At 35.9% G+C, this 21,807-nt stretch overlaps 12 non-coding genes across 12 annotated transcripts; all 12 read left to right on the forward strand.

Annotated features, from left to right (window-relative positions):
• The first annotated feature begins 446 nt into the window (after positions 1-446).
• Positions 447-539, forward strand: TRNAI-UAU (transfer RNA isoleucine (anticodon UAU)). The gene is given in 2 exon segments: positions 447-484; positions 504-539. It is a non-coding gene; the product is annotated as a tRNA-Ile (tRNA).
• Positions 540-2,250: 1,711 nt separating this feature from the next.
• On the forward strand, positions 2,251-2,343 carry TRNAI-AAU (transfer RNA isoleucine (anticodon AAU)). The gene is given in 2 exon segments: positions 2,251-2,288; positions 2,308-2,343. It is a non-coding gene; the product is annotated as a tRNA-Ile (tRNA).
• An 822-nt stretch (positions 2,344-3,165) lies between these two features.
• TRNAI-UAU (transfer RNA isoleucine (anticodon UAU)) lies at positions 3,166-3,258 on the forward strand. The gene is given in 2 exon segments: positions 3,166-3,203; positions 3,223-3,258. It is a non-coding gene; the product is annotated as a tRNA-Ile (tRNA).
• Positions 3,259-5,862: 2,604 nt separating this feature from the next.
• Positions 5,863-5,955, forward strand: TRNAI-AAU (transfer RNA isoleucine (anticodon AAU)). The gene is given in 2 exon segments: positions 5,863-5,900; positions 5,920-5,955. It is a non-coding gene; the product is annotated as a tRNA-Ile (tRNA).
• Positions 5,956-6,766: 811 nt separating this feature from the next.
• Positions 6,767-6,859, forward strand: TRNAI-UAU (transfer RNA isoleucine (anticodon UAU)). Its single transcript is given in 2 exon segments — positions 6,767-6,804; positions 6,824-6,859. It is a non-coding gene; the product is annotated as a tRNA-Ile (tRNA).
• Positions 6,860-7,663: 804 nt separating this feature from the next.
• Positions 7,664-7,756, forward strand: TRNAI-AAU (transfer RNA isoleucine (anticodon AAU)). Its single transcript is given in 2 exon segments — positions 7,664-7,701; positions 7,721-7,756. It is a non-coding gene; the product is annotated as a tRNA-Ile (tRNA).
• Positions 7,757-9,473: 1,717 nt separating this feature from the next.
• Positions 9,474-9,566, forward strand: TRNAI-AAU (transfer RNA isoleucine (anticodon AAU)). Its single transcript is given in 2 exon segments — positions 9,474-9,511; positions 9,531-9,566. It is a non-coding gene; the product is annotated as a tRNA-Ile (tRNA).
• Positions 9,567-11,279: 1,713 nt separating this feature from the next.
• Positions 11,280-11,372, forward strand: TRNAI-AAU (transfer RNA isoleucine (anticodon AAU)). The gene is given in 2 exon segments: positions 11,280-11,317; positions 11,337-11,372. It is a non-coding gene; the product is annotated as a tRNA-Ile (tRNA).
• Positions 11,373-12,195: 823 nt separating this feature from the next.
• Positions 12,196-12,288, forward strand: TRNAI-UAU (transfer RNA isoleucine (anticodon UAU)). The gene is given in 2 exon segments: positions 12,196-12,233; positions 12,253-12,288. It is a non-coding gene; the product is annotated as a tRNA-Ile (tRNA).
• Positions 12,289-13,094: 806 nt separating this feature from the next.
• On the forward strand, positions 13,095-13,187 carry TRNAI-AAU (transfer RNA isoleucine (anticodon AAU)). The gene is given in 2 exon segments: positions 13,095-13,132; positions 13,152-13,187. It is a non-coding gene; the product is annotated as a tRNA-Ile (tRNA).
• A 1,711-nt stretch (positions 13,188-14,898) lies between these two features.
• TRNAI-UAU (transfer RNA isoleucine (anticodon UAU)) lies at positions 14,899-14,991 on the forward strand. Its single transcript is given in 2 exon segments — positions 14,899-14,936; positions 14,956-14,991. It is a non-coding gene; the product is annotated as a tRNA-Ile (tRNA).
• A 6,234-nt stretch (positions 14,992-21,225) lies between these two features.
• On the forward strand, positions 21,226-21,318 carry TRNAI-UAU (transfer RNA isoleucine (anticodon UAU)). Its single transcript is given in 2 exon segments — positions 21,226-21,263; positions 21,283-21,318. It is a non-coding gene; the product is annotated as a tRNA-Ile (tRNA).
• Positions 21,319-21,807: the final 489 nt, after the last annotated feature.

A 21,807-nucleotide genomic window follows, 5' to 3' on the forward strand; every position in this document is an offset into this window, starting at 1 on the left:
AATTGACTATTAAAAACCTATCAGTCTTAAATAAAGACATCAGTAAGCAGCACTGGCATAATGGATAAGGCACTGTTCTCCTAAGCCAGTGGTTGTGGGTTTAAGTCCTGTCTGAGTTGGAAGTCATTACAGCAAGTGTCTCATCACTAGAGTTGATATTTTATCCTTGCTTCAACTGTAAAACAGTCTTGCAGTGTTTAGCTTGTAAAAAAATGACCACAGAAGCTAAAATATGACATTAATTATGATAACATTGTTGTTGTTGTTGTTGTTTTTTAAACCTTTTCTATCACCGTGGACAGCTTATTCAAGTGCCATCTGGCATGCATGTTCCTTTGTTGCTCATCATTCATCACCAAAAATGATTTTCTTTTTCAATTCTTATGACTGTACTGATTGTATTGAATAAAATCCACATCTAGCATAACCAATTAATGCTGCAAAGTGCTCCAGTGGCGCAATTGGTCAGCGCGCAGTACTTATAAGACAGTATCTGTTGAGCAATGCCGAGGTTGTGAGTTCAAGCCTCACCTGGAGCATCTTTGTACACTGTTTTTTTCCTTTTCTTATGTCATTAGTCATTGATTATAAACTGCTACCTTAATATTTAATATGATATTACAAAGGATGGAAGAAAGAAAGAAAAAACTCAAACATGATTGTGCATTTAAGTTGTCAGCACACATCTGCTTTGGTTCAAATGCACTGCATATCTTCCTTCAGTCAGCCAACAAAACAGCAATGGAAAAGATTAACATACTGTTGGTAAAGCAGTTGCATCAAATTCATTTTCTGCAATATAGCATGATAATCCATACTGACAGCTCTGGATAGTACCAGCACATTTCTTGCTGGACTTGGTAATGCAAAGAACACAGTAAACAGCTTCACTTTTTCCTCAAAAATAAATAATTGACTATTAAAAACCTAACAGTCTTAAATAAGAACATCAGTAAGCACCACTGGCATAATGAATAAGTCACTGCCCTCCTAAGCCAGGGGTTCCAAGTCCCATATGGGGTGGAAGTCATTACAGCAAGTGTCTCATCACTAGAGTTGATATTTTATCCTTGCTTCAACTGTAAAACAGTCTTGCAGGGTTTAGCTTGTAAAAAATGACCACACAAGCTAAAATATGACATTAATTATGATAACATTGTTGTTGTTGTTTTTTAAACCTTTTCTATCACCGTGGACAGCCTATTCAAGTGCCATCTGGCATGCATGTTCCTTTGTTGCTCATCATTCATCACCAAAAATGATTTTCTTTTTCAATTCTTATGACTGTACTGATTGTATTGAATAAAATCCACATCTAGCATAACCAATTAATGCTGCAAAGTGCTACAGTGGTGCAATTGGTCAGCGTGCAGTACTAATAAGACAGTATCTGTTAAACAATGCCGAGGTTGTGAGTTCAAGCCTCACCTGGAGCATCTTTGTATATTGTTTTTTTTTCCTTTTCTTATGTCATTAGTCATTGATTATAAACTGCTACCTTAATATTTAATATGATATTACAAAGGATGGAAGAAAGAAAGAAAAAACACAAACATGATAGTGCATTTAAGTTGTCAGCACACATCTGCTTTGGTTCAAATGCACTGCATATCTTCCTTCAGTCAGCCAACAAAACAGCAATGGAAAAGATTAACATACTGTTGGTAAAGCAGTTGCATCAAATTGATTTTCTGCAATATAGCATGATAATCCATACTGACAGCTCTGGATAGTACCAGCACATTTCTTGCTGGACTTGGTAATGCAAAGAACACGGTAAACAGCTTCACTTTTTTTCAAAAATAAATAATTGACTATTAAAAACCTATCAGTCTTAAATAAAGACATCAGTAAGCAGCACTGGCATAATGGATAAGGCACTGTTCTCCTAAGCCAGTGGTTGTGGGTTTAAGTCCCGTCTGAGTTGGAAGTCATTACAGCAAGTGTCTCATCACTAGAGTTGATATTTTATCCTGGCTTCAACTGTAAAACAGTCTTGCAGGGTTTAGCTTGTAAAAAATGACCACAGAAGCTAAAATATGACATTAATTATGATAACATTGTTGTTGTTGTTGTTTTTTAAACCTTTTCTATCACCGTGGACAGCTTATTCAAGTGCCATCTGGCATGCATGTTCCTTTGTTGCTCATCATTCATCACCAAAAATGATTTTCTTTTTCAATTCTTATTACTGTACTGACTGTATTGAATAAAATCCACATCTAGCATAACCAATTAATGCTGCAAAGTGCTCCAGTGGCGCAATTGGTCAGCGTGCAGTACTAATAAGACAGTATCTGTTGAGCAATGCCGAGGTTGTGAGTTCAAGCCTCACCTGGAGCATCTTTGTATACTGTTTTTTTTCCTTTTCTTATGTCATTAGTCATTGATTATAAACTGCTACCTTAATATTTAATATGATATTACAAAGGATGGAAGAAAGAAAGAAAAAACACAAACATGATTGTGCATTTAAGTTGTCAGCACACATCTGCTTTGGTTCAAATGCACTGCATATCTTCCTTCAGTCAGCCAACAAAACAGCAATGGAAAAGATTAACATACTGTTGGTAAAGCAGTTGCATCAAATTGATTTTCTGCAATATAGCATGATAATCCATACTGACAGCTCTGGATAGTACCAGCACATTTCTTGCTGGACTTGGTAATGCAAAGAACACGGTAAACAGCTTCACTTTTTTTCAAAAATAAATAATTGACTATTAAAAACCTATCAGTCTTAAACAAAGACATCAGTAAGCACCACTGGCATAATGGATAAGGCACTGTTCTCCTAAGCCAGTGGTTGTGGGTTTAAGTCCCGTCTGAGTTGGAAGTCATTACAGCAAGTGTCTCATCACTAGAGTTGATATTTTATCCTTGCTTTAACTGTAAAACAGTCTTGCAGTGTTTAGCTTGTAAAAAATGACCACAGAAGCTAAAATATGACATTAATTATGATAACATTGTTGTTGTTGTTGTTGTTGTTGTTTTTTAAACCTTTTCTATCACCGTGGACAGCTTATTCAAGTGCCATCTGGCATGCATGTTCCTTTGTTGCTCATCATTCATCACCAAAAATGATTTTCTTTTTCAATTCTTATGACTATACTGATTGTATTGAATAAAATCCACATCTAGCATAACCAATTAATGCTGCAAAGTGCTCCAGTGGCGCAATTGGTCAGCGCGCAGTACTTATAAGACAGTATCTGTTGAGCAATGCCGAGGTTGTGAGTTCAAGCCTCACCTGGAGCATCTTTGTACACTGTTTTTTTTCCTTTTCTTATGTCATTAGTCATTGATTATAAACTGCTACCTTAATATTTAATATGATATTACAAAGGATGGAAGAAAGAAAGAAAAAACTCAAACATGATTGTGCATTTAAGTTGTCAGCACACATCTGCTTTGGTTCAAATGCACTGCATATCTTCCTTCAGTCAGCCAACAAAACAGCAATGGAAAAGATTAACATACTGTTGGTAAAGCAGTTGCATCAAATTGATTTTCTGCAATATAGCATGATAATCCATACTGACAGCTCTGGATAGTACCAGCACATTTCTTGCTGGACTTGGTAATGCAAAGAACACAGTAAACAGCTTCACTTTTTTTCAAAAATAAATAATTGACTATTAAAAACCTATCAGTCTTAAATAAGGACATCAGTAAGCACCACTGGCATAATGGATAAGGCACTGTTCTCCTAAACCAGGGGTTCCAAGTCCCATATGGGGTGGAAGTCATTACAGCAAGTGTCTCATCACTAGAGTTGACATTTTATCCTTGCTTCAACTGTAAAACAGTCTTGCAGGGTTTAGCTTGTGAAAAAGTGACCACAGAAGCTAAAATATGACATTAATTATGATAACATTGTTGTTGCTGTTTTTTAAACCTTTTCTATCACCGTGGACAGCTTATTCAAGTGCCATCTGGCATGCATGTTCCTTTGTTGCTCATCATTCATCACCAAAAATGATTTTCTTTTTCAATTCTTATGACTGTACTGATTGTATTGAATAAAATCCACATCTAGCATAACCAATTAATGCTGCAAAGTGCTCCAGTGGCGCAATTGGTCAGGGCGCAGTACTAATAATACAGTATCTGTTGACCAAGGCCGAGGTTGTGAGTTCAAGCCTCACCTGGAGCATCTTTGTATACTGTTTTTTTTTCCTTTTCTTATGTCATTAGTCATTGATAATAAACTGCTACCTTAATATTTAATATGATATTACAAAGGATGGAAGAAAGAAAGAAAAACACAAACATGATTGTGCATTTAAGTTGTCAGCACACATCTGCTTTGGTTCAAATGCACTGCATATCTACCTTTAGTCAGCCAACAAAACAGCAATGGAAAAGATTAACATACTGTTGGTAAAGCAGTTGCATCAAATTGATTTTCTGCAATATAGCATGATAATCCATACTGACAGCTCTGGATAGTACCAGCACATTTCTTGCTGGACTTGGTAATGTAAAGAGTACAGTAAACAGCTTCACTTTTTTTCAAAAATAAATAATTGACTATTAAATACCTATCAGTCTTAAATAAGGACATCAGTAAGCACCACTGGCATAATGGATAAGTCACTGCCCTCCTAAGCCAGGGGTTCCAAGTCCCATATGGGGTGGAAGTCATTACAGCAAGTGTCTCATCACTAGAGTTGATATTTTATCCTTGCTTCAACTGTAAAACAGTCTTGCAGTGTTTAGCTTGTAAAAAATGACCACAGAAGCTAAAATATGACATTAATTATGATAACATTGTTGTTGTTGTTGTTGTTGTTTAAACCTTTTCTATCACCGTGGACAGCTTATTCAAGTGCCATCTGGCATGCATGTTCCTTTGTTGCTCATCATTCATCACCAAAAATGATTTTCTTTTTCAATTCTTATGACTGTACTGATTGTATTGAATAAAATCCACATCTAGCATAACCAATTAATGCTGAAAAGTGATCCAGTGGCGCAATTGGTCAGCGCACAGTACTTTTAAGACAGTATCTGTTGAGCAATGCCGAGGTCGTGAGTTCAAGCCTCACCTGGAGCATCTTTGAATACTTTTTGTTTCCTTTTCTTATGTCATTAGTCATTGATTATAAATTGCTACCTTAATATTTAATATGATATTACAAAGGATGGAAGAAAGAAAGAAAAAACACAACCATGATTGTGCATTTAAGTTGTCAGCACACATCTGCTTTGGTTCAAATGCACTGCATATCTTCCTTCAGTCAGCCAACAAAACAGCAATGGAAAAGATTAACATACTGTTGGTAAAGCAGTTACATCAAATTGATTTTCTGCAATATAGCATGATAATCCATACTGACAGCTCTGGATAGTACCAGCACATTTCTTGCTGGACTTGGTAATGCAAAGAACACAGTAAACAGCTTCACTTTTTTTCAAAAATAAACAATTGACTATTAAAAACCTATCAGTCTTAAATAAGGACATCAGTAAGCACCACTGGCATAATGGATAAGGCACTGTTCTCCTAAGCAAGGGGTTCCAAGTCCCATATGGGGTGGAAGTCATTACAGCAAGTGTCTCATCACTAGAGTTGATATTTTATCCTTGCTTCAACTGTAAAACAGTCTTGCAGGGTTTAGCTTGTAAAAAATGACCACACAAGCTAAAATATGACATTAATTATGATAACATTGTTGTTGTTGTTTTTTAAACCTTTTCTATCACCGTGGACAGCTTATTCAAGTGCCATCTGGCATGCATGTTCCTTTGTTGCTCATCATTCATCACCAAAAATGATTTTCTTTTTCAATTCTTATGACTGTACTGATTGTATTGAATAAAATCCACATCTAGCATAACCAATCAATGCTGCAAAGTGCTCCAGTGGCGCAATTGGTCAGCGCGCAGTACCAATAAGACAATATCTGTTGAGCAATGCTGAGGTTGTGAGTTCAAGCCTCACCTGGAGCATCTTTGTATACTGTTTTTTTTTCCTTTTCTTATGTCATTAGTCATTGATTATAAACTGCTACCTTAATATTTAATATGATATTACAAAGGATGGAAGAAAGAAAGAAAAAACACAAACATGATTGTGCATTTAAGTTGTCAGCACACATCTGCTTTGGTTCAAATGCACTGCATATCTTCCTTCAGTCAGCTAACGAAACAGCAATGGAAAAGATTAACATACTGTTGGTAAAGCAGTTGCATCAAATTGATTTTCTGCAATATAGCATGATAATCCATACTGACAGCTCTGGATAGTACCAGCACATTTCTTGCTGGACTTGGTAATGCAAAGAACACAGTAAACAGCTTCACTTTTTTTCAAAAATAAATAATTGACTATTAAAAACCTATCAGTCTTAAATAAAGACATCAGTAAGCAGCACTGGCATAATGGATAAGGCACTGTTCTCCTAAGCCAGTGGTTGTGGGTTTAAGTCCTGTCTGAGTTGGAAGTCATTACAGCAAGTGTCTCATCACTAGAGTTGATATTTTATCCTTGCTTCAACTGTAAAACAGTCTTGCAGGGTTTAGCTTGTAAAAAATGACCACACAAGCTAAAATATGACATTAATTATGATAACATTGTTGTTGTTGTTTTTTAAACCTTTTCTATCACCGTGGACAGCCTATTCAAGTGCCATCTGGCATGCATGTTCCTTTGTTGCTCATCATTCATCACCAAAAATGATTTTCTTTTTCAATTCTTATGACTGTACTGATTGTATTGAATAAAATCCACATCTAGCATAACCAATTAATGCTGCAAAGTGCTCCAGTGGCGCAATTGGTCAGCGCGCAGTACTTATAAGACAGTATCTGTTGAGCAATGCCGAGGTTGTGAGTTCAAGCCTCACCTGGAGCATCTTTGTACACTGTTTTTTTCCTTTTCTTATGTCATTAGTCATTGATTATAAACTGCTACCTTAATATTTAATATGATATTACAAAGGATGGAAGAAAGAAAGAAAAAACTCAAACATGATTGTGCATTTAAGTTGTCAGCACACATCTGCTTTGGTTCAAATGCACTGCATATCTTCCTTCAGTCAGCCAACAAAACAGCAATGGAAAAGATTAACATACTGTTGGTAAAGCAGTTGCATCAAATTGATTTTCTGCAATATAGCATGATAATCCATACTGACAGCTCTGGATAGTACCAGCACATTTCTTGCTGGACTTGGTAATGCAAAGAACACAGTAAACAGCTTCACTTTTTCCTCAAAAATAAATAATTGACTATTAAAAACCTAACAGTCTTAAATAAGAACATCAGTAAGCACCACTGGCATAATGGATAAGTCACTGCCCTCCTAAGCCAGGGGTTCCAAGTCCCATATGGGGTGGAAGTCATTACAGCAAGTGTCTCATCACTAGAGTTGATATTTTATCCTTGCTTCAACTGTAAAACAGTCTTGCAGGGTTTAGCTTGTAAAAAATGACCACACAAGCTAAAATATGACATTAATTATGATAACATTGTTGTTGTTGTTTTTTAAACCTTTTCTATCACCGTGGACAGCCTATTCAAGTGCCATCTGGCATGCATGTTCCTTTGTTGCTCATCATTCATCACCAAAAATGATTTTCTTTTTCAATTCTTATGACTGTACTGATTGTATTGAATAAAATCCACATCTAGCATAACCAATTAATGCTGCAAAGTGCTCCAGTGGCGCAATTGGTCAGCGTGCAGAACTAATAAGACAGTATCTGTTAAACAATGCCGAGGTTGTGAGTTCAAGCCTCACCTGGAGCATCTTTGTATATTGTTTTTTTTTCCTTTTCTTATGTCATTAGTCATTGATTATAAACTGCTACCTTAATATTTAATATGATATTACAAAGGATGGAAGAAAGAAAGAAAAAACACAAACATGATAGTGCATTTAAGTTGTCAGCACACATCTGCTTTGGTTCAAATGCACTGCATATCTTCCTTCAGTCAGCCAACAAAACAGCAATGGAAAAGATTAACATACTGTTGGTAAAGCAGTTGCATCAAATTGATTTTCTGCAATATAGCATGATAATCCATACTGACAGCTCTGGATAGTACCAGCACATTTCTTGCTGGACTTGGTAATGCAAAGAACACGGTAAACAGCTTCACTTTTTTTCAAAAATAAATAATTGACTATTAAAAACCTATCAGTCTTAAATAAAGACATCAGTAAGCAGCACTGGCATAATGGATAAGGCACTGTTCTCCTAAGCCAGTGGTTGTGGGTTTAAGTCCCGTCTGAGTTGGAAGTCATTACAGCAAGTGTCTCATCACTAGAGTTGATATTTTATCCTTGCTTCAACTGTAAAACAGTCTTGCAGTGTTTAGCTTGTAAAAAATGACCACAGAAGCTAAAATATGACATTAATTATGATAACATTGTTGTTGTTGTTTTTTAAACCTTTTCTATCACCGTGGACAGCCTATTCAAGTGCCATCTGGCAAGCATGTTCCTTTGTTGCTCATCATTCATCACCAAAAATTATTTTCTTTTTCAATTCTTATGACTGTACTGATTGTATTGAAATTAATCCACATCTAGCATAACCAATTAATGCTGCAAAGTGCTCCAGTGGCGCAATTGGTCAGCACGCGGTACTTATAAGACAGTATCTGTTGAGCAATGGTGAGGTTGTGAGTTTAAGCCTCACCCGGAGTATCTTTGTATACTGTTTTTTTTTTCCTTTTCTTATGTCATTAGTCATTGATTATAAACTGCTACCTTAATATTTAATATGATATTACAAAGGATGGAAGAAAGAAAGAAAAAACACAAACATGATTGTGCATTTAAGTTGTCAGCACACATCTGCTTTGGTTCAAATGCACTGCATATCTTCCTTCAGTCAGCCAACAAAACAGCAATGGAAAAGATTAACATACTGTTGGTAAAGCCGTTGCATCAAATTGATTTTCTGCAATATAGCATGATAATCCATACTGACAGCTCTGGATAGTACCAGCACATTTCTTGCTGGACTTGGTAATGCAAAGAACACAGTAAACAGCTTCACTTTTTCCTCAAAAATAAATAATTGACTATTAAAAACCTAACAGTCTTAAATAAGAACATCAGTAAGCACCACTGGCATAATGGATAAGTCACTGCCCTCCTAAGCCAGGGGTTCCAAGTCCCATATGGGGTGGAAGTCATTACAGCAAGTGTCTCATCACTAGAGTTGATATTTTATCCTGGCTTCAACTATAAAACAGTCTTGCAGGGTTTAGCTTGTAAAAAATGACCACAGAAGCTAAAATATGACATTAATTATGATAACATTGTTGTTGTTGTTGTTGTTTTTTAAACCTTTTCTATCACCGTGTACAGCTTATTCAAGTGCCATCTGGCATGCATGTTCCTTTGTTGCTCATCATTCTTCACCAAACATGATTTTCTTTTTCAATTCTTATTACTGTACTGATTGTATTGAATAAAATCCACATCTAGCATAACCAATTAATGCTGCAAAGTGCTCCAGTGGCGCAATTGGTCAGCGTGCAGTACTAATAAGACAGTATCTGTTGAGCAATGCCGAGGTTGTGAGTTCAAGCCTCACCTGGAGCATCTTTGTATACTGTTTTTTTTTCCTTTTCTTATGTCATTAGTCATTGATTATAAACTGCTACCTTAATATTTAATATGATATTACAAAGGATGGAAGAAAGAAAGAAAAAACACAAACATGATTGTGCATTTAAGTTGTCAGCACACATCTGCTTTGGTTCAAATGCACTGCATATCTTCCTTCAGTCAGCCAACAAAACAGCAATGGAAAAGATTAACATACTGTTGGTAAAGCAGTTGCATCAAATTGATTTTCTGCAATATAGCATGATAATCCATACTGACAGCTCTGGATAGTACCAGCACATTTCTTGCTGGACTTGGTAATGCAAAGAACACGGTAAACAGCTTCACTTTTTTTCAAAAATAAATAATTGACTATTAAAAACCTATCAGTCTTAAATAAAGACATCAGTAAGCACCACTGGCATAATGGATAAGGCACTGTTCTCCTAAGCCAGTGGTTGTGGGTTTAAGTCCCGTCTGAGTTGGAAGTCATTACAGCAAGTGTCTCATCACTAGAGTTGATATTTTATCCTTGCTTTAACTATAAAACAGTCTTGCAGTGTTTAGCTTGTAAAAAATGACCACAGAAGCTAAAATATGACATTAATTATGATAACATTGTTGTTGTTGTTGTTTTTTAAACCTTTTCTATCACCGTGGACAGCTTATTCAAGTGCCATCTGGCATGCATGTTCCTTTGTTGCTCAACATTCATCACCAAAAATTATTTTCTTTTTCAATTCTTATGACTGTACTGATTGTATTGAAATGAATCCACATCTAGCATAACCAATGAATGCTGCAAAGTGCTCCAGTGGCGCAATTGGTCAGCACGCGGTACTTATAAGACAGTATCTGTTGAGCAATGGTGAGGTTGTGAGTTTAAGCCTCACCTGGAGTATCTTTGTATACTGTTTTTTTTTCCTTTTCTTATGTCATTAGTCATTGATTATAAACTGCTACCTTAATATTTAATATGATATTACAAAGGATGGAAGAAAGAAAGAAAAAACACAAACATGATTGTGCATTTAAGTTGTCAGCACACATCTGCTTTGGTTCAAATGCACTGCATATCTTCCTTCAGTCAGCCAACAAAACAGCAATGGAAAAGATTAACATACTGTTGGTAAAGCAGTTGCATCAAATTGATTTTCTGCAATATAGCATGATAATCCATACTGACAGCTCTGGATAGTACCAGCACATTTCTTGCTGGACTTGGTAATGCAAAGAACACAGTAAACAGCTTCACTTTTTCCTCAAAAATAAATAATTGACTATTAAAAACCTAACAGTCTTAAATAAGAACATCAGTAAGCACCACTGGCATAATGGATAAGTCACTGCCCTCCTAAGCCAGGGGTTCCAAGTCCCATATGGGGTGGAAGTCATTACAGCAAGTGTCTCATCACTAGAGTTGATATTTTATCCTGGCTTCAACTATAAAACAGTCTTGCAGGGTTTAGCTTGTAAAAAATGACCACAGAAGCTAAAATATGACATTAATTATGATAACATTGTTGTTGTTGTTTTTTAAACCTTTTCTATCACCGTGGACAGCTTATTCAAGTGCCATCTGGCATGCATGTTCCTTTGTTGCTCATCATTCATCACCAAACATGATTTTCTTTTTCAATTCTTATTACTGTACTGATTGTATTGAATAAAATCCACATCTAGCATAACCAATTAATGCTGCAAAGTGCTCCAGTGGCGCAATTGGTCAGCGTGCAGTACTAATAAGACAGTATCTGTTAAGCAATGCCGAGGTTGTGAGTTCAAGCCTCACCTGGAGCATCTTTGTATACTGTTTTTTTTCCCTTTTCTTATGTCATTAGTCATTGATTATAAACTGCTACCTTAATATTTAATATGATATTACAAAGGATGGAAGAAAGAAAGAAAAAACACAAACATGATTGTGCATTTAAGTTGTCAGCACACATCTGCTTTGGTTCAAATGCACTGCACATCTTCCTTCAGTCAGCCAACAAAACAGCAATGGAAAAGATTAACATACTGTTGGTAAAGCAGTTGCATCAAATTGATTTTCTGCAATATAGCATGATAATCCATACTGACAGCTCTGGATAGTACCAGCACATTTCTTGCTGGACTTGGTAATGCAAAGAACACGGTAAACAGCTTCACTTTTTTTCAAAAATAAATAATTGACTATTAAAAACCTATCAGTCTTAAATAAAGACATCAGTAAGCACCACTGGCATAATTGATAAGGCACTGTTCTCCTAAGCCAGTGGTTGTGGGTTTAAGTCCCGTCTGAGTTGGAAGTCATTACAGCAAGTGTCTCATCACTAGAGTTGATATTTTATCCTTGCTTTAACTGTAAAACAGCCTTGCAGTGTTTAGCTTGTAAAAAATGACCACAGAAGCTAAAATATGACATTAATTATGATAACATTGTTGTTGTTGTTGTTGTTGTTGTTTTTTAAACCTTTTCTATCACCGTGGACAGCTTATTCAAGTGCCATCTGGCATGCATGTTCCTTTGTTGCTCATCATTCATCACCAAAAATGATTTTCTTTTTCAATTCTTATGACTGTACTGATTGTATTGAATAAAATCCACATCTAGCATAACCAATTAATGCTGCAAAGTGCTCCAGTGGCGCAATTGGTCAGCGCGCAGTACTTATAAGACAGTATCTGTTGAGCAATGCCGAGGTTGTGAGTTCAAGCCTCACCTGGAGCATCTTTGTACACTGTTTTTTTTCCTTTTCTTATGTCATTAGTCATTGATTATAAACTGCTACCTTAATATTTAATGTGATATTACAAAGGATGGAAGAAAGAAAGAAAAAACTCAAACATGATTGTGCATTTAAGTTGTCAGCACACATCTGCTTTGGTTCAAATGCACTGCATATCTTCCTTCAGTCAGCCAACAAAACAGCAATGGAAAAGATTAACATACTGTTGGTAAAGCAGTTGCATCAAATTGATTTTCTGCAATATAGCATGATAATCCATACTGACAGCTCTGGATAGTACCAGCACATTTCTTGCTGGACTTGGTAATGCAAAGAACACGGTAAACAGCTTCACTTTTTCCTCAAAAATAAATAATTGACTATTAAAAACCTAACAGTCTTAAATAAGAACATCAGTAAGCACCACTGGCATAATGGATAAGTCACTGCCCTCCTAAGCCAGGGGTTCCAAGTCCCATATGGGGTGGAAGTCATTACAGCAAGTGTCTCATCACTAGAGTTGATATTTTACCCTTGCTTCAACTGTAAAACAGTCTTGCAGGGTTTAGCTTGTAAAAAATGACCACAGAAGCTAAAATATGACATTAATTATGATAACATTGTTGTTGTTGTTTTTTAAACCTTTTTTTATCACCGTGGACAGCTTATTCAAGTGCCATCTGGCATGTATGTTCCTTTGTTGCTCATCATTCATCACCAAAAATGATTTTCTTTTTCAATTCTTATGACTGTACTGATTGTATTGAATAAAATCCACATCTAGCATAACCAATTAATGCTGCAAAGTGCTCCAGTGGCGCAATTGGTCAGCGTGCAGTACTAATAAGACAGTATCTGTTAAGCAATGCCGAGGTTGTGAGTTCAAGCCTCACCTGGAGCATCTTTGTATATTGTTTTTTTTTCCTTTTCTTATGTCATTAGTCATTGATTATAAACTGCTACCTTAATATTTAATACGATATTACAAAGGATGGAAGAAAGAAAGAAAAAACACAAACATGATTGTGCATTTAAGTTGTCAGCACACATCTGCTTTGGTTCAAATGCACTGCATATCTTCCTTCAGTCAGCCAACAAAACAGCAATGGAAAAGATTAACATACTGTTGGTAAAGCAGTTGCATCAAATTGATTTTCTGCAATATAGCATGATAATCCATACTGACAGCTCTGGATAGTACCAGCACATTTCTTGCTGGACTTGGTAATGCAAAGAACACGGTAAACAGCTTCACTTTTTTTCAAAAATAAATAATTGACTATTAAAAACCTATCAATCTTAAATAAAGACATCAGTAAGCACCACTGGCATAATGGATAAGGCACTGTTCTCCTAAGCCAGTGGTTGTGGGTTTAAGTCCCGTCTGAAATGGAAGTCATTACAGCAAGTGTCTCATCACTAGAGTTGATATTTTATCCTTGCTTCAACTGTAAAACAGTCTTGCAGTGTTTAGCTTGTAAAAAATGACCACAGAAGCTAAAATATGACATTAATTATGATAACATTGTTGTTGTTGTTTTTTAAACCTTTTCTATCACCGTGGACAGCTTATTCAAGTGCCATCTGGCATGCATGTTCCTTTGTTGCTCATCATTCATCACCGAAAATGATTTTCTTTTTCAATTCTTATGACTGTACTGATTGTATTGAATAAAATCCACATCTAGCATAACCAATTAATGTTGCAAAGTGCTCCAGTGGTGCAATTTGTCAGCGCGCAGTACTTATAAGACAGTATCTGTTGAGCAATGGTGAGGTCGTGAGTTCAAGCCTCACCTGGAATATCTTTGTATTCTGTTTTTTTTTTCCTTTTCTTATGTCATTAGTCATTGATTATAAACTGCTACCTTAATATTTAATATGATATTACAAAGGATGGAAGAAAGAAAGAAAAAACACAAACATGATAGTGCATTTAAGTTGTCAGCACACATCTGCTTTGGTTCAAATGCACTGCATATCTTCCTTCAGTCAGCCAACAAAACAGCAATGGAAAAGATTAACATACTGTTGGTAAAGCAGTTGCATCAAATTGATTTTCTGCAATATAGCATGATAATCCATACTGACAGCTCTGGATAGTACCAGCACATTTCTTGCTGGACTTGGTAATGCATAGAACACAGTAAACAGCTTCACTTTTTCCTCAAAAATAAATAATTGACTATTAAAAACCTAACAGTCTTAAATAAGAACATCAGTAAGCACCACTGGCATAATGGATAAGTCACTGCCCTCCTAAGCCAGGGGTTCCAAGTCCCATATGGGGTGGAAGTCATTACAGCAAGTGTCTCATCACTAGAGTTGATATTTTATCCTTGCTTCAACTGTAAAACAGTCTTGCAGTGTTTAGCTTGTAAAAAATGACCACAGAAGCTAAAATATGACATTAATTATGATAACATTGTTGTTGTTGTTTTTTAAACCTTTTCTATCACCGTGGACAGCTTATTCAAGTGCCATCTGGCATGCATGTTCCTTTGTTGCTCATCATTCATCACCAAAAATGATTTTCTTTTTCAATTCTTATGACTGTACTGATTGTATTGAATAAAATCCACATCTAGCATAACCAATTAATGCTGCAAAGTGCTCCAGTGGCGCAATTGGTCAGCGCGCAGTACTTATAAAACAGTATCTGTTGAGCAATGCCGAGGTTGTGAGTTCAAGCCTCACCTGGAGCATTTTTGTACACTGTTTTTTTTTCCTTTTCTTATGTCATTAGTCATTGATTATAAACTGCTACCTTAATATTTAATATGATATTACAAAGGATGGAAGAAAGAAAGAAAAAACTCAAACATGATTGTGAATTTAAGTTGTCAGCACACATCTGCTTTGGTTCAAATGCACTGCATATCTTCCTTCAGTCAGCTAACAAAACAGCAATGGAAAAGATTAACATACTGTTGGTAAAGCAGTTGCATCAAATTGATTTTCTGCAATCAAGCATGATAATCCATACTGACAGCTCTGGATAGTACCAGCACATTTCTTGCTGGACTTGGTAATGCAAAGAACACGGTAAACAGCTTCACTTTTTTTCAAAAATAAATAATTGACTATTAAAAACCTATCAGTCTTAAATAAAGACATCAGTAAGCACCACTGGCATAATGGATAAGACACTGTTCTCCTAAGCCAGTGGTTGTGGGTTTAAGTCCCGTCTGAAATGGAAGTCATTACAGCAAGTGTCTCATCACTAGAGTTGATATTTTATCCTTGCTTCAACTGTAAAACAGTCTTGCAGTGTTTAGCTTGTAAAAAATGACCACAGAAGCTAAAATATGACATTAATTATGATAACATTGTTGTTGTTGTTTTTTAAACCTTTTCTATCACCGTGGACAGCTTATTCAAGTGCCATCTGGCATGCATGTTCCTTTGTTGCTCATCATTCATCACCAAAAATGATTTTCTTTTTCAATTCTTATGACTGTACTGATTGTATTGAATAAAATACACATCTAGCATAACCAATTAATGCTGCAAAGTGCTCCAGTGGTGCAATTGGTCAGCACGCGGTACTTATAAGACAGTATCTGTTGAGCAATGGTGAGGTTGTGAGTTCAAGCCTCACCTGGAGTATCTTTGTATACTGTTTTTTTTTCCCTTTTCTTATGTCATTAGTCATTGATTATAAACTGCTACCTTAATATTTAATATGATATTACAAAGGATGGAAGAAAGAAAGAAAAAACACAAACATGATTGTGCATTTAAGTTGTCAGCACACATCTGCTTTGGTTCAAATGCACTGCATATCTTCCTTCAGTCAGCCAACAAAACAGCAATGGAAAAGATTAACATACTGTTGGTAAAGCAGTTGCATCAAATTGATTTTCTGCAATATAGCATGATAATCCATACTGACAGCTCTGGATAGTACCAGCACATTTCTTGCTGGACTTGGTAATGCATAGAACACAGTAAACAGCTTCACTTTTTCCTCAAAAATAAATAATTGACTATTAAAAACCTAACAGTCTTAAATAAGAACATCAGTAAGCACCACTGGCATAATGGATAAGTCACTGCCCTCCTAAGCCAGGGGTTCCAAGTCCCATATGGGGTGAAAGTCATAACAGCAAGTGTCTCATCACTAGAGTTGATATTTTATCCTTGCTTCAACTGTAAAACAGTCTTGCAGTGTTTAGCTTGTAAAAAATGACCACAGAAGCTAAAATATGACATTAATTATGATAACATTGTTGTTGTTGTTTTTTAAACCTTTTCTATCACCGTGGACAGCTTATTCAAGTGCCATCTGGCATGCATGTTCCTTTGTTGCTCATCATTCATCACCAAAAATGATTTTCTTTTTCAATTCTTATGACTGTACTGATTGTATTGAATAAAATCCACATCTAGCATAACCAATTAATGCTGCAAAGTGCTCCAGTGGCGCAATTGGTCAGCGCGCAGTACTAATAAAACAGTATCTGTTGACCAAGGCCGAGTTTGTGAGTTCAAGCCTCACCTGGAGCATCTTTGTATACTGTTTTTTTCCCTTTTCTTATGTCATTAGTCATTGATTATAAACTGCTACCTTAATATTTAATATGATATTACAAAGGATGGAAGAAAAAAAAAAAAACACAAACATGATTGTGCATTTAAGTTGTCAGCACACATCTGCTTTGGTTCAAATGCACTGCATATCTTCCTTCAGTCAGCCAACAAAACAGCAATGGAAAAGATTAACATACTGTTGGTAAAGCAGTTGCATCAAATTGATTTTCTGCAATATAGCATGATAATCCATACTGACAGCTCTGGATAGTACCAGCACATTTCTTGCTGGACTTGGTAATGCAAAGAACACAGTAAACAGCTTCACTTTTTTTCAAAAATAAATAATTGACTATTAAAAACCTAACAGTCTTAAATAAAGACATCAGTAAGCACCACTGGCATAATGGATAAGGCACTGTTCTCCTAAGCCAGTGGTTGTGGGTTTAAATCCCGTCTGAGTTGGAAGTCATTACAGCAAGTGTCTCATCACTAGAGTTGATATTTTATCCTTGCTTCAACTGTAAAACAGTCTTGCAGTGTTTAGCTTGTAAAAAATGACCACAGAAGCTAAAATATGACATTAATTATGATAACATTGTTGTTGTTTTTTTTTAAACCTTTTCTATCACCGTGGACAGCTTATTCAAGAGCCATCTGGCATGCTTGTTCCTTTGTTGCTCATCATTTATCACCAAAAATGATTTTCTTTTTCAATTCTTATGACTGTACTGATTGTATTGAATAAAATCCACATCTAGCATAACCAATTAATGCTGCAAAGTGCTCCAGTGGCGCAATTGGTCAGCACGCGGTACTTATAAGACAGTATCTGTTGAGCAATGGTGAGGTTGTGAGTTCAAGCCTCACCCGGAGTATCTCTGTATACTGTTTTTTTTTTCCTTTTCTTATGTCATTAGTCATTGATTATAAACTGCTACCTTAATATTTAATATGATATTACAAAGGATGGAAGAAAGAAAGAAAAATCACAAACATGATTGTGCATTTAAGTTGTCAGCACACATCTGCTTTGGTTCAAATGCACTGCATATCTTCCTTCAGTCAGCCAACAAAACAGCAATGGAAAAGATTAACATACTGTTGGTAAAGCAGTTGCATCAAATTGATTTTCTGCAATATAGCATGATAATCCATACTGACAGCTCTGGATAGTACCAGCACATTTCTTGCTGGACTTGGTAATGCATAGAACACAGTAAACAGCTTCACTTTTTCCTCAAAAATAAATAATTGACTATTAAAAAACTAACAGTCTTAAATAAGAACATCAGTAAGCACCACTGGCATAATGGATAAGTCACTGCCCTCCTAAGCCAGGGGTTCCAAGTCCCATATGGGGTGGAAGTCATTACAGCAAGTGTCTCATCACTAGAGTTGATATTTTATCCTTGCTTCAACTGTAAAACAGTCTTGCAGTGTTTAGCTTGTAAAAAATGACCACAGAAGCTAAAATATGACATTAATTATGATAACATTGTTGTTGTTGTTTTTTAAACCTTTTCTATCACCGTGGACAGCTTATTCAAGTGCCATCTGGCATGCATGTTCCTTTGTTGCTCATCATTCATCACAAAAAATTATTTTATTTTTCAATTCTTATGACTGTACTGATTGTATTGAATAAAATCCACATCTAGCATAACCAATTAATGCTGCAAAGTGCTCCAGTGGCGCAATTGGTCAGCGTGCAGTACTTATAAGACAGTATCTGTTGAGCAATGCCGAGGTTGTGAGTTCACGCCTCACCTGGAGCATCTTTGTACACTGTTTTTTTTCTTTTCTTATGTCATTAGTCATTGATTATAAACTGCTAACTTAATATTTAATATGATATTACAAAGGATGGAAGAAAGAAAGAAAATACTCAAACATGATTGTGCATTTAAGTTGTCAGCACACATCTGCTTTGGTTCAAATGCACTGCATATCTTCCTTCAGTCAGCCAACAAAACAGCAATGGAAAAGATTAACATACTGTTGGTAAAGCAGTTGCATCAAATTGATTTTCTGCAATATAGCATGATAATCCATACTGACAGCTCTGGATAGTACCAGCACATTTCTTGCTGGACTTGGTAATGCAAAGAACACGGTAAACAGCTTCACTTTTTTTCAAAAATAAATAATTGACTATTAAAAACCTATCAATCTTAAATAAAGACATCAGTAAGCACCACTGGCATAATGGATAAGGCACTGTTCTCCTAAGCCAGTGGTTGTGGGTTTAAGTCCCGTCTGAAATGGAAGTCATTACAGCAAGTGTCTCATCACTAGAGTTGATATTTTATCCTTGCTTCAACTGTAAAACAGTCTTGCAGTGTTTAGCTTGTAAAAAATGACCACAGAAGCTAAAATATGACATTAATTATGATAACATTGTTGTTGTTGTTTTTTAAACCTTTTCTATCACCGTGGACAGCTTATTCAAGTGCCATCTGGCATGCATGTTCCTTTGTTGCTCATCATTCATCACCAAAAATGATTTTCTTTTTCAATTCTTATGACTGTACTGATTGTATTGAATAAAATCCACATCTAGCATAACCAATTAATGCTGCAAAGTGCTCCAGTGGCGCAATTGGTCAGCGCGCAGTACTTATAAAACAGTATCTGTTGAGCAATGCCGAGGTTGTGAGTTCAAGCCTCACCAGGAGCATTTTTGTACACTGTTTTTTTTTCCTTTTCTTATGTCATTAGTCATTGATTATAAACTGCTACCTTAATATTTAATATGATATTACAAAGGATGGAAGAAAGAAAGAAAAAACTCAAACATGATTGTGAATTTAAGTTGTCAGCACACATCTGCTTTGGTTCAAATGCACTGCATATCTTCCTTCAGTCAGCTAACAAAACAGCAATGGAAAAGATTAACATACTGTTGGTAAAGCAGTTGCATCAAATTGATTTTCTGCAATATAGCATGATTATCCATACTGACAGCTCTGGATAGTACCAGCACATTTCTTGCTGGACTTGGTAATGCAAAGAACACAGTAAACAGCTTCACTTTTTTTCAAAAATAAATAATTGACTATTAAAAACCTAACAGTCTTAAATTAGGACATCAGTGAGCACCACTGGCATAATGGATAAGGCACTGTACTCCTAAGCCAGTGGTTGTGGGTTTAAGTCCCATCTAAGTTGGAAGTCATTACAGCAAGTGTCTCATCACTAGAGTTGATATTTTATCCTTGCTTCAACTGTAAAACAGTCTTGCAGTATTTAGCTTGTAAAAAATGACCACAGAAGCTAAAATATGACATTAATTATGATAACATTGTTGTTGTTGTTTTTTAAACCTTTTCTATCTCCGTGGACAACTTATTCAAGTGCCATCTGGCATGCATGTTCCTTTGTTGCTCATCATTCATCACCAAAAATGAATTTCTTTTTCAATTCTTATGACTGTACTGATTGTATTGAATAAAATCCACATCTAGCATAACCAATTAATGCTGCAAAGAGCTCCAGTGGCGCAATTGGTCAGCATGCGGTACTTATAAGACAGTATCTGTTGAGCAATGCCAAGGTTGTGAGTTCAAGCCTCACCTGGAGCATCTTTGTATACTGTTTTTTTTCCTTTTCTTATGTCATTAGTCATTGATTATAAACTGCTACCTTAATATTTAATATGATATTACAAAGGATGGAAGAAAGAAAGAAAAAACACAAACATGATTGTGCATTTAAGTTGTCAGCACACATCTGCTTTGGTTCAAATGCACGGCATATCTTCCTTCAGTCAGCCAACAAAACAGCAATGGAAAAGATTAACATACTGTTGGTAAAGCAGTTGCTTCAAATTGATTTTCTGCAATATAGCATGATAATCCATACTTACAGCTCTGGATAGTACCAGCACATTTCTTGCTGGACTTGGTAATGCAAAGAACACAGTAAACAGCTTCACTTTTTTTCAAAAATAAATAATTGACTATTAAAAACCTAACAGTCTTAAATAAGGACATCAGTAAGCACCACTGGCATAATGGATAAGGCACTGTTCTCCTAAGCCAGTGGTTGTGGGTTTAAGTCCCGTCTGAGTTGGAAGTCATTACAGCAAGTGTCTCATCACTAGAGTTGATATTTTATCCTTGCTTCAACTGTAAAACAGTCTTGCAGTGTTTAGCTTGTAAAAAATGACCACAGAAGCTAAAAAATGACATTAATTAGGATAACATTGGTGTTGTTGTTGTTGTTGTTGTTTTTTAAACCTTTTCTATCACAGTGGACAGCTTATTCAAGTGCCATCTGGCATGCATGTTCCTTTGTTGCTCATCATTCATCACCAAAAATGATTTTCTTTTTCAATTCTTATGACTGTACTGATTGTATTGAATAAAATCCACATCTAGCATAACCAATTAATGCTGCAAAGTGCTCCAGTGGCGCAATTGGTCAGCGCGCGGTACTTATAAGACAGTATCTGTTGAGCAATGCCGAGGTTGTGAGTTCAAGCCTCACTTGGAGCAGCTGTGTATAATAGTTTTTTTTCCTTTTTTTATGTCATTAGTCATTGATTATAAACTGCTACCTTAATATTTAATATGATATTACAAAGGATGGAAGAAAGAAAGAAAAAACACAAACATGATTGTGCATTTAAGTTGTCAGCACACATCTGCTTTGGTTCAAATGCACTGCATATCTTCCTTCAGTCAGCCAACAAAACAGCAATGGAAAAGATTAACATACTGTTGGTAAAGCAGTTGCATCAAATTGATTTTCTGCAATATAGCATGATAATCAATACTGACAGCTCTGGATAGTACCAGCACATTTCTTGCTGGACTTGGTAATGCATAGAACACAGTAAACAGCTTCACTTTTTCCTCAAAAATAAATAATTGACTATTAAAAACCTAACAGTCTTAAATAAGAACATCAGTAAGCACCACTGGCATAATGGATAAGTCACTGCCCTCCTAAGCCAGGGGTTCCAAGTCCCATATGGGGTGGAA

Source organism: Pseudophryne corroboree, unplaced genomic scaffold, assembly GCF_028390025.1.
Source record: "Pseudophryne corroboree isolate aPseCor3 unplaced genomic scaffold, aPseCor3.hap2 scaffold_1126, whole genome shotgun sequence".
In the NCBI taxonomy this organism is placed as follows: domain Eukaryota; kingdom Metazoa; phylum Chordata; class Amphibia; order Anura; family Myobatrachidae; genus Pseudophryne; species Pseudophryne corroboree.